Consider the following 9,761-nt stretch of genomic DNA (forward strand, 5'->3'; position numbering starts at 1 on the left):
AGATAGAGAAAACGAAGAAAGATAGTTAAGCAAAAGAAGCAGAAAGAAGATAGAGGGTCGAGCTGACCAAAGGTAGCGTCGAGCACCAGAGAGCTTGAGAGATTCAAGCCATCGCTAAGAGGATCTGTCAGGACTGAGCATCACACTGGGCTCTTTCCATCAAAGACCAGAGAGGTCAAAGAGCTGGTGAGGAAAAGAGTCTGTGCACTCTAGTGGCTTGGGGAATCCAAGAGCCACCCTGCCAAGAAAATTCTGTTTCAGGAGACTCATATTGAGCTCCTTCATTGTAATTCTCTGCTTTAAGACACAATAAAATAAGGCCCCCACTGGGATCTAGACTAGGAGATGTAGCCTTGGAGGATAGGGTGAACCCCTTATTAAATTCTGTGTTCTTATATTTTCTTATTGTATTTCTCTGCTGTTTTCCATTTCAAGTGTCTGTGTATTTGCAATCTGATCGATCCGTTGCCTAAATAACATAGACACACACTAGAATATGAGTCTGTAATACCTTCATGTAATAAATCTTAACTGAGATCACTCATAGGGTGATTATTAGATCAAGTGGTATTAGAGCTTTAGGTTGTAAAGGTTAGACAAGCTTGTGTTGGTTTAGTTGTGAATGCTCACTAGATCAAAGCTCAAATTAGGAGAAGGAGAGTTGGTGGAAACTAATCCTGAAATTGGGAGAGTCTATCCTTGGAAGACAATGTCAGAGGAAGGTCCTATGGGGCCAAACCCTCAATTCATAGAAAGTTTCCTAGCTATAAAGTCCATGGTAGAAGAAATGTATAGGGACTTTAGAAAACATAAGGATGAAGACTCATCGAGCTCTAAACAAGACAAAGAAGAAGATGAGTCTCACTTCCATGACCACTCCAAAGGAAAAGGGAAAGAGGAAAGCTTTCTCACACCTCCTAATAGCCCTGTGCATAACAAGAAAGCATACTTTATCAAACTAGATGTTAAATTTGATTTGCCTATATATGATGGAGAGTTAAATGCAGAAAAGTTGGAAAATTGGATTAGATAAATTGATGTTTATTGCAAAGTACAAAACATCGACTCAGACAAGAGCAAGATTCAGCTGGCAAGCCTACACCTAGGAGGCACTGCCTTGGTTTGGTGGGAAGGCAGAACCCAAGCCGATATGAAAAGACATGGTAAGACTATCTTTATTTGGAATGAATTTGTTTCTGCAATAAAAAAGCAGTTCTATCCATTAGCCTACATGCAACAAGCCATGATGAGTTGGTAAACTCTTCGGCAGTTGAAAGGGAAAAGTGTGCAAGGGTACACTCAAGAATTTAGAAAGAGAGCATTGATTCTAGGAATTGCATTAGACTCACCAGAAACTCTGTTGAAGTACATTGGTGGTCTACACAGCTACATGAGGCATACCATCCTCATGTTTAATACCACTAGTTTAGATGAGGTATCTGTACAATCTACTCATCTAGAAGCTAGAGGAAAGAATGGAAATCCAGAAGTTGGGGGACCATCCTAACCCACTGCAAGCAAGAGCAATGAGAAAAGAAAGCAGAAATGGAAAGCAAGGAAGGCTAACATTGCATAGAAAAGCAAAGCTTCATGCACTCACTTTAAAAAGTATGGGCATGATGGTGAGGATTGTTGGATTCTGCATCCAGAGCTGAGGCCTAAGAAGTTCGAGGGGAAGAAGAAGAAGACTCTTGCAACTATTCAGAAAGATTTGGGGTCAGACTCAGGAGATGAAACAACCATTGCAACCACAGGTATCAAAGGTAAGAATTCTGAAGCATATACTAGTAATTCTGCTCAATCTGTTATTGATGAAGAGAATGATAGAAAAAGGCATGAGCTTTTCCATATTCGAGTTGTTTCCAAATATCAAAAGATTGATACTTTGTTTGATAGTGGCTCACAAGTAAATTTAATTTCTGAAGCAATTGTAAAGAAATTGGAATTAGCAACTACACCTCACAATAAACCATACCCATTAGGATGGTTGAATGATAAAGCACAACTACAAGTGACTAGACAGTGCAAACTCAAGTTTTCTTTTGGGTCAACATTTGTAGATGAGATGGAGTTAGACATAATTCCTTCGGATATATGTGGAATTATTTTAGGAATTCCTTACTTATATGATAGAAAGACTATTTTCTATAGAGCTGAGAACAAGTGTCTACCTGTTAAAGATGGAATCGAATACTTTGTAAGAGCTCATAAGCTCAAGAATAATTATACTCTCATAAACTCAGGGCAGATGAAAATAATGATAAATTCATGCAAACAATTCTTACTGATGGTTGTAAAGGAAAAGAAACCTAATAAAACCAATGTATTTGAGGGTTGTAATGCTAAACAGTAAGCTGATATAGAAAAGGTTGTTTTAGAGTATGATATCTTGTTTCAAGAACCTAAAGGTCTGCCACCCAAAAAGGGAATAGTACATGATATTATTTTAGAGCAAGATGTTCCATTGCCTAACATTGGAATGTACAGGTTTTCAACTTTAGAGAATGCTGAAATCAAGAAGCAGGTGCAGGAGTTGCTCGAGAAGGGGTTCATCAGGCCTAACACATCACCATGTGGGTCACCAATCGTTTTGGTGAGAAAGAAAGCTGGCTCGTGGAGAATGTGCATTGACTACCGAGCACCGAATAAGATAACAATAAAAAATCGCTATCCCCTTCCACGCATAGATGATCTTTTAGATCAATTGAAGGAAGCTATTTATTTCACCAAGCTAGACTTGCAAAGTGGATACCATCAGGTCAGAGTTGCAGAACAAGATGCATGGAAGACTACTTTCAAAACAAAGCAAGGATTGTATGAGTGGTTGGTTATGCCTTTTGGCTTAACTAATGCTCCTGCTACTTTCATGAGATTAATTAATGATGTACTCAGACCTTTTCTTGACGATTTTGTTACTGTGTATCTGGATGGCATTCTGATTTTTAGTAAAATGTGGGAAGAACATTTAAAGAATATTAAGCAGACACTAGATGTTTTGAAAAGGGAAAAACTTTATGTTAAGCTCTCAAAATGTTAATTTGGCAAAACATCTCTAAATTACTTGGGTCATATAGTAGGGGTTGGCGAATTGAAGATAGATCCCTCTAAAGTGGCAGTCATTGTAAACTGGCCTAAGCCCAAGTCTGCTACAGAAGTGAGAAGCTTCTTAGGAGTAGCACAATATTGGAGGAAGTTCATTTCAAACGTTTCCTCAATTGTAGCTCCCTTACATGCTTTAACAGGATTGAACAAGGTGTTTTAGTGGGGAGGCAAACATCAGAAAGCCTTCGACACCTTGAAAGAAAAGATTAGTATAGCACCTGTACTGGCACTACCTGATTTGGAAAGACCATTTGAGATCCAAATTGATGCCAGTGACTATGCCATGGGAGCAGTGTTGACACAGCACGGTAAACCCATATGTTATCATTCTGAGACTTTTAATCCTGTAGTAGTTAACTATCCTACATATGATAAAGAATTGTATGCATTAGTTCAGAGTGTGAAAAAGTGGAAACATTACTTAATGGTCAAAGAGATAGTAATACATACTGATCATCAACCACTTCAATATCTACACTCCCAAACTAAGTTGCAGTAATCAAGACACTACATATGGATGGGTTTTCTACAACAATTTCATTTAGTCATCAGATATAAAAAGGGCATACATTACAAAGTTGCAGACATGTTATCTAGACCCATTATAAATGCATCTACTATACTTAAGCATAATTCTGTGCTACATGAAAGCTACATTGAACAATATGCTAAAGATATAGACTTTAAAGATGTATATGCAACTTTGAATCAAGGAAAAAGAGTAGAAGAATTGGATTATCATGTAAAGGACCGACTCTTATACCATTGTGGGAAACTTTGCATTCCACAAACCGAGAGAGTAAAGATAATTAGAGAAGCACACACTTCCCTGATATCAGGTCACTTTGGGGTAAGTAAAACAGTTGCACAACTGCAAAGATTTTGTTATTGGCCAAAAATGAATGAGACAGTTTCTAGATATGTAAGAGGGTATACTATGTGTGCTAAAAGCAAGCCCAACAACAGAAAACTAGGCTTGTACACTCCATTAACAGTACCTTCTCACCCTTGGGAAAGTGTTTCCATGGATTTCGTTTGGGGACTACCTAAATCTAGAAAAAATCATGATTATCTATATGTTGATGTGGATAGGTTCAGCAAAATGTGTATTTTGATACCTTGTAATAAACAGATTACAACTGAACAAACTGCCAAACTATTCTTTGAACATGTATGGGTTCATTTTGGATTACCCACTTCTATTGTATCTGATTGAGACACCCGATTTGTGGGGAAGTTTTGGTCAAGTCTGTGGGAACTGATGGACACCAAACTGAAGAAAAGCACAACTTTTCATCCACAAACTGATGGCCAGACAGAAGTAGTTAACAGGACAGTGATCCAGTTACTTAGAGGATATTGCAGCAAACATCCTAAGCTTTGGGATGAACATTTGTGTTATGTGCAACATGCTTACAACAGAGAAAAACATTCTTCTACATAGAGATCTCCTTTTGAGACCTATTTTGGTTTCACACCAAGGTCTCCTTTGGATTTTGTCTTTGGTAAAGATACCATAGTTGATAGACACAACGATGTGGGCAAGGCAACTAGGTTCATTGAAAAAATCTAGGAGATCCACCAGGCAGTATAGGAACAGTTGGAAAAGAGCCAAGCCAAATATAAGGCCAAGCATGACAAGCATTGGATGGAGCATAGTTTTCAAGTTGGTGACCAGGTCTGGCTATATATCAGCAAGGACAGGATGTAAGGTGAAGGTAAGAAGCTAAAACCTATCAGGTATGGACCTTTCAAAATACTCGAGAAGATTGGTGAGAATGCTTTTCGCCTTGATCTACTAGCTTACATCACATCTACTCAGTCATAAATGCAGATTGCTTGAGATTTTTTGAACCCTCACTGATTGAGGATCCTGAAGAGAAAATTCAGTTGCCTTCTATTGTTGACCTACTACCTGAATATCTTAATGAATTACAGGAAGACATAGTGCTGGACAGGAAGGGGAGGACGATGCGAAGAGGAGATGTTGAGAAACTCAGAGTAGGGCTCAAAGGTTCAAAGCCGAGTGGTGCAAAGTGGATTGAGATTGGATAAGTGAGAAAAAAGTACCCTCAGTCGATGCTTGAAAACCAACTTTTGGTGGTCCAAAAGCGTTTTCAGTGGGAAGGCCGTGATCCAAATTAGGTCCATGAAGAAAAGTTATCAGCAAACCATGATTGTATCAGGTCGGGACAGGCTTCAAGGAATTAAGAGCAGAGATCAAAAACACCTCTAAACAGTGGCAATTAGCAGCCAGTGTGGAACGACGAGGACCCCGGTCAAAGCGCGCTGACCGAGGCCCATGGGGACTGCGCAGGATGCGAAACTAGCCCCTCAGAGGCCCGGATCGGGAAAAGGAGGCAATTTTTGATGCACAATTAGTGCTTAGCACTAATCGCGCATCGCTGGGAAAAACCCCTCAAGAAGGAGAGGCCCTGAGCGCTTAGTCACATGGGAGCCGGGAAAACCGTGGGGAAAATGCTAAAGGCTAAGGCGGGACACATGCTCCAAAAACCGACAGTATTTATCGGGGGCACCCTTGGGCGGTAAGCAGTTTTGGAAAAAAAGGAGCGATTCCACTCAGCGGTCGATGTGTGGCAAGCGGAGGAGAGAGAAAACCACCACTCATCGCGTGATAACGGTCAAGCAAGTCAACCTTGCGAAATGTGCGAATGGCGTCGGATCTGGAGGCCCCAGATCTAACGGCTGAGATTGCACCCGATGGGAAAGCTGGAATCAACAGGGGATTAAGCCATGATCTATAAGAATTTGACGTCCGATTTGATTGCCAAGGTGGCAGATGACTCATTCCACAACGTAATGGAAAAACTGAACCGACGAAGCAAGCTGGCATAGTTGCAGGAGGACAAGTGTCCACTCCCTATGAGCTTGATGATGACGACGAAGCAGGGAGCTCCAAGTGAAGCTACAGCAGGCGATCTGACGGAAGTGGAAGGGGAATCAAACAACCATGGGATCGAATAGCTTTAAAGCCATGAACAGATGAAGTAGAAGACAACCAAACATCGAGAGGGAGATGGAGAGGAAAGGGAAGAAGACAGAGAAAACGAAGAAAGACAGTGAAACAAAAGAAGCAGAAAGAAGACAGAGGGCCGAGCTGACAAAAGGCAGCATCGAGCACTAGAGAGCTTGAGAGGTTCAAGCCATCCTTGAGAGGATCTGTCAGGACTGAGCACCACACTAGGTTCCTTCCATCAAAGACCAGAGAGGTCAAAGAGTTGGTGAGGAAAAGAGTCTGTGCACTCTAGTGGCTTGGGGAATCCAAGAGCCACCCTGCCAAGCAAATTCTGTTTTAGGAGACTCATATTGAGCTCCTTCATTGTAATTCTCTACTTTAAGACACAATAAAAGAAGGCCCCCACTGAGAGCTGGATCAGGAGATGTAGCCCTGGAGGATAGGGTGAACTCCTTATTAAATTCTGTGTTCTTATATTTGCTTACTATATTTCTCTGCTGTTTTCCATTTCAAGTGTTTGTGTATTCGCAATCTGATCGATCCGTTGCCTAAATAACATTGACAGACACTAGCATATGAGTCTGTAATACCTTCATGTAATAAATCTTAACTAAGATCACTCATAGGGTGATTATTAGATCAACCACCCTATCAATAAGGTCTTGAAGGATACTCTTGATGATCGTCTTCGATGTCCACCTATTGATCTTACGAACCTACCAAAATTGAGATGATCAACATTATGAAGGTTCAGAGACTTGTCAAGAAGTTGAGGTCGTTTGAATATCATCGATACTTATATCAAGTCCTCATGTCCTTGACAAAATCCATGAACAACCTCAAATTAGTGTTTCTAAAATTAGGGTTTTCGAGCTAGAATCCTTTGGTATCTCAGTTGCACCTGATGGATGTCCATCTTTGGAAAATTGTGAGGGTCTTCAAGTTGATCATCTTGAATTTCATTATAGGATTGCTAACTGGCAGAAAGACTCTTATCTAGCTAATCAATCTACAAGCAAGAAACATCTTGTCTCTATAATGGTAGATTTAGGGTTGGGAACTAATGAATGCACGTTGTGGAGAAATAATCAAGGTTTCTAAGTTTATCTTTCTGTCTACTAAGATAGAGTTTCATCTTGGCTAGAACAGTATTTTCTGGCATGCTTTCCTACAAACATGTGTGACATTCTTTCCCTTGTGTAGGTTTTACATGTAATCACTTATATTTTTGCACAATACTTTTTATTGGTTCTAATCATTGATCTCTTTGTTTTGATAGGTCAGGAACTGCTGCAATGGATGCATTGGAATTTTTATTTCACATGATCCAAACTCCTCTATCGTTAAAATTAGGATTTTAGATTTATATTAGTTAGGGTTTTAGGTTTTACTTCTTAGCCTTCTAATTAGCATTTTAGTTTAGCCTTATTAAAGTTTGCTGGTTTTGGGTTTAGGATAGCTAAGGTTTACACATGATTTTCTAGTTTTTTATTTATCACAATTAGTTAGTTTGTTGCATGAAATTGTGCATTTATTGTGGATTCATCCTTTGTATTACATTGACTGCATGAGAATTGCATGGATCTTTTAATTGTAGCTAGTTGATTTTTCTTGCATTACATTCCTTACATTGCATTGTCCTTCTGGTGGTACATGTCACTTCTTCCTATTACATTTTATCTTGCATTCATCTTCTTGCAAAGCATACACTGGTTTTTGACCTAACATTGCATTTTCTCTCTATTCTGCATGGTATTGCATGAGCCTTCACGAGCCTTGCTCCTTGTAAAGATTTGATGCCATGATGGGATTTATTACGATTGTTTGCACATGCTCAAAACCTAGAACATATTCTTTAGCCATACTAAAACCATAAAAGATCTCCCTTGGTCACTTTTCCCTAATGCTAAAACCCTAACCCTAATGGTTTCTTGTGGCTATGATGGCTAATATAAGAGGAAAATTATCATAGAATTAGTAATCAAAACAATGTCCCAAACAATCTTCTCAAGGTTTGACCCATTAATGAGGAAAATATGAATATGTGATCGTGGGGAACACTAATTAGTACATTTGACATATACCTACAACTTGAACCTAGTGTTCGGCTTGGTCTTAAATATTTTGATGGTTTGTTTTCACTACCTACTTGTTAGTTGGAGATGAGATTTGGAAGCATGACATGAGGGGAAAACTAAGTTAGAATATATTTTAGTTTCTGTCAAGAAAGAAACAACCCATATTTCCTATAAAATAAGTTAAGATCCCTCATCCACCCTTGCACAATAAAACACCCAATAAATGATGCCAACATGCACACAAAACAAAATCAATTAAATAGAGGGTAAAGGGTTGAGAAAGGATTCATGTGTAGAGAGGTGATGCAAATGAATTTTCTGGGGTATTGGATAGGTCTGCTGGAAATGAAGAAATGTTTGTGATTTATTAAGTGACTCCATTGGGGTACTAAACATGCTTGCTGGCTATGGAGAAACACTAGAAACTCACTTTAAATTTTTGAATACAATAATCCCTATGTCATGTTCTCTAGATCATCATTGAAGACTGGGACATGTGAGATTTTGGTTTAGTGTGTAATGACTAATTGTACCTAGTTTAGAAATAGGGGAAAGGGATATCTTTGAAATATCAAGTATCCCAAGGAATACCCATAGTACCTAGTTGAATACTTGCATCATTTGCAAGACTCGATCTGTTGTAGGGACATAGATAGAGATGCTGGATTCTAACAATGGTTCAACAATTTTTGTATCCACCACCATAACACCCTAAAATTCACCTATTACCAAAATTTGGGTCCCCCCTATGCTTGTATATGTCTTTTGGGTTATGTATTTGAATTGGGCTCATCATCCAATGTCCTAGCTAGCATTGGATCCTGTCAAAGTTTGTATTTTTATCCTGGCCTTCATTTCTATCAACTACACTAGGGTTTGGGAAAACACCACTTCACTCGCATGCCCATGAAGCCCTAGATTGTCATTATGATGGTTGTAGCCATGTATAACCTAATACCGACCTCTAGGATGTAGTCTCACTAGAAATTGCATGGAACCTGCACTCCAACCACATCATCATGTCATGCATGTCTTCACATGTTTAAGTCACTTACAACCAGTAAGTCCCTTAAAAGTGTAAAATCTTGTGGCGATAAGGTTTTTTTTGTGTGTAAAAAATCGAATCATTAAAATTTCACCTTCAAATTACATTAGATTTGTTTTAAGGAATATGAAATGAAGTGAATTTGAAAATCCATAAAAAGTATTCTTAAGAAGCTTTCATAGCCCTTATTTTAAGTTGGTTGTCTTAATTGATTATCTCACCTTTATATTTCAAATGGGAATAGTATTAGGATTACTTCGTGTTAAAGGCTCTTACCTTTGTACAATATGGCATTTCAGGTCTCTTATTTGACCACCAAAGGTTGACCCTTCCAGAGGAAACACCAAGTTGAAAATGAAGGAATGAATACATTTATGGGTCACATTCATAAAGGCTCTTGACCATATGTATATTATAAAATATAATCATGAAAAGGTTTGTTATAAATTGTGATGATACCATCATACATATATAAATGTCAATGGAATGCAAATCATGTATACGTACAATACAAGCAATGATATTGAAGTGAGTGTACATGTAATCCCCACCATTGGTT

The sequence above is a fragment of the Pinus tabuliformis genome, chromosome 3_2, assembly GCF_031772625.1.
Source record: "Pinus tabuliformis cultivar Carrire ecotype Pingquan chromosome 3_2, CPIR1, whole genome shotgun sequence".
Taxonomy (NCBI): Eukaryota; Viridiplantae; Streptophyta; class Pinopsida; order Pinales; family Pinaceae; genus Pinus; species Pinus tabuliformis.